The following is a 3,173-nucleotide window of genomic DNA, read 5'->3' on the forward strand; positions in this document are numbered from 1 at the left end:
GATTAGCTGAGAGGATGTAATAGGTTTGTCTTTGTGTATATACCAGGACTCTTGGGTGGAGTTTCTCCTGCTCCTGCTCATATCTTGGAGATAGATCTTCCCCACCGCCAGACGCTGGTGCCAGGGAGTCCAGCAGCCTCGGTGGAACCTGGAGACAGACAGCAGGGAGAGTTGGGAAATCATGTGTTGACAAACTCTGACGGAGCTTTTAGCTTCAGTTTGAGACTGTGAGGTGAGGGTCTTGAGGGTTTTGTATCTGCTTTGTCCAAACAAAGTTAATCAGAAAATGGTACATCACTGAAAATACCAGTGAAACATTTATTTAGCTTTTCTCTTCCACACCCGTCCTCTCTGGGCTCCTAGTCACTGAGTTTAGTAGATCATTTCAACTGTAAAATTACAAATGCCATTTCTCCCACTAAGGTCAAAGTTGTCTCTGGTAAGAAAAGATCCCCATGGAGAAATGTCCTACTGGTGAGAACAGAAAAAAGAAAGTGTCGAAAAGCTGAACGAAGGTGGCGAAAAACAAATCTCCTTGTCCATTATAACACCTATAAAGAGAGACTTCGTATTTATAATTTGGAACTGAGGAATGCAAGGAGGTCCTTCTTCTCTGACATTATCACCAGAAACAATAATAATTCACGTGCTTTGTTTGCTACTGTCGCTAGGTCAACAAAACCTACAGTACCAGTAGCATCTGAAGTTTTATCTACCAAGGCCTGCAATGACTTCGCTTCCTTCTTCAAAGACAAAATTCAGAAGATTAGACAAACAGTCAGTGCCTCCATATCAAGTACAGGATATGTGTTTTTTCACATTGTTCAGGCAAAACTAGTTCCAATATGACCGAATGTCTTACAATCAACCATAAAAACCTGGAAGACATCATACAACAACTGAAAACCTCTTCCTGTTGCCTTGATATTCCAACAACGGGTGTTTTCAAAGATGTTTTGAATTGTTTGGCTTCTGATCTTCTACAGATTGTGAACACGTCTCTAATTACACGCATCTTTCCACAGGCCCTGAAACCTGCAGTAATAAAGCCAAAATCTAGACACGTCACTAATAAGCAACTATAAGCCGATATCAAACTTTACGATTTAAAGTAAAATCATTGACAAAAGCGTTTTTTCAACAACTCAACCATTTCTTGTCACTAAACAACAGTTTTGATACCTTTCAGTCGGCACACCACAGCACTGAGACAGCTCTTGTCAAAGTATTTAATGACTTCCATCTTAACACAGATAGTGGCAAAATTTCAGTCTTAGTGTTAATTGATCTCAGTGCAGCATTTGACACTCTTGACCATGATATATTACTAGACCGATTTGAAAACTGGGTTGGCCTTTCTGGCTCGGTACTAAACTAGTTTGAATCTTACTTAAAGAATAGGGACTACTTTGTGTCAATAGGTAATTATGCATCTGAGCATACAAATGTGACGTGTGGAGTTCCCGATGGCTCCATTCTGGGGCCTCCTCTGTTTAACTACATACATCTACATACTTCCACTGGCTCAGACTATGGAAAACAACTAAATTACCATAGTTATGCGGACGACAAACAAATCGCCAGGTGAGTATACTACAATACAACAACTGACTAAGTGCATCAATCAAATTTATGTCTGGATGTGCCAGAACTTTCTGAAATTAAATGAAGGAACAACTGAGGTGGTTGTTTTTCGGAGCAAAAGAGGTACTATTAAAAGTCTGCGCTCAGCTTCAAACAACAATGTGAAAAACAACAGACAAAGCCAGAAATCTTGGTGTAGTCATGGACTCTGACCTGAATATTAACAGCGGACAATTACAAAGTCAGCCTATCATCACCTTAAGAATATATCAAGGTTTAAAGGAATTGTGTATCAACAGGATTTTGGAAAACTTGTCCATGCTTTCATCATCAGTAGACTTGAATACTGTAACGGTGTCTTTACAGGTCCCTCTAAAATATCAATCAGACAGCTGCAGCGGATTCAGAACGCTGCTGCTCGAGTCCTTACTAAGACCAAGAGAGTGGATCACATCACTCCAGTTCTGCAGTCCTTACACTAGCTTCATGTGGCTCAAGAATTGATTTAAAAGTACTTTTGTTAGTTTATAAATCACTAAACGGTTTAGGGCCAAATTACATTTCTGATCTGCTACTACACTATGACCCACCCAGACCTCTCAGGTCATCTTGGAAAGGTCTGCTTGCTGTCCCCAGAGTCAGAACTAAACAAGGTGAAGAAGCCTTCAGTTTCTATGCTCCACATATCTGGAAAAAACTTCCGGAAAACTGCAGATCAGCTGCTACTCTCAGTTCTTTTAAATCAACGCCAAAGACCTTTCTTTTCGATGTTGCCTTTCTTTAAATGGTTGTTCATTTCAGTTTAATTTCTTATACTGCACTGTAAATTTTAGTGTTGTGTTTTATCGGTATTTATTTTTTAACTGTTTATTCTTGTTTTTTATCAGTTTTTATTTTAAACAGTTTTGTAACAGTTTTTGTGTAAAGCACTTTGAATTGCCCTGTTGCTGAAATGTGCCATACAAATAAAGCTGCCTTTTGCCTTGCCTTGCCTTGCCTTGCCTTGCCTTGCTTTATATTCTACCTCTGTCTCTTAGGCACAAAGCCCCAACAGGTTGTTTGCTCCTTTTCACAGCGTGAAGTTGAGTCTCCCTGCAGTGATCGCCCCCTCGATCAGACACACTGTGACCTCGTGCCTGCTCTCCCACCATCAACCATCCCAAAAACAAATGAGGAGCAAGAAACAACCCGCTGTAGCCATATGATGTGAACTTACACAGGGAAACATCTGTTTTACAGTGTTTCAGAGTTTTACCTAACAATATACTGTATGTGGAATAAAAAAAGTCTGATGAATAACTCTTTCTAACTCTTTTTCTATAACTTACACAAAAAGTAAGTTATAAAGTACATAAAAAATAAACAGGTATTAAAAAACAAAGAACAAATGGAACAAATTTTTGTTATAAAAAACAAATTTGAAACTGAAATAAAGGCGTTTTTTTTTGTTTCATTATCAAAAGGAATGAGAGACATTTTTAGATATGCCTATATATTTATTTTCTATTCCTATTTTCAAAAAGAAACCACCCAAAAATATACCAGATGTTGTCACTTCCAATGCAATAGCATACAAATATATATATATA

Source organism: Etheostoma cragini, chromosome 15 (assembly GCF_013103735.1).
Source record: "Etheostoma cragini isolate CJK2018 chromosome 15, CSU_Ecrag_1.0, whole genome shotgun sequence".
NCBI classification, from domain to species: domain Eukaryota; kingdom Metazoa; phylum Chordata; class Actinopteri; order Perciformes; family Percidae; genus Etheostoma; species Etheostoma cragini.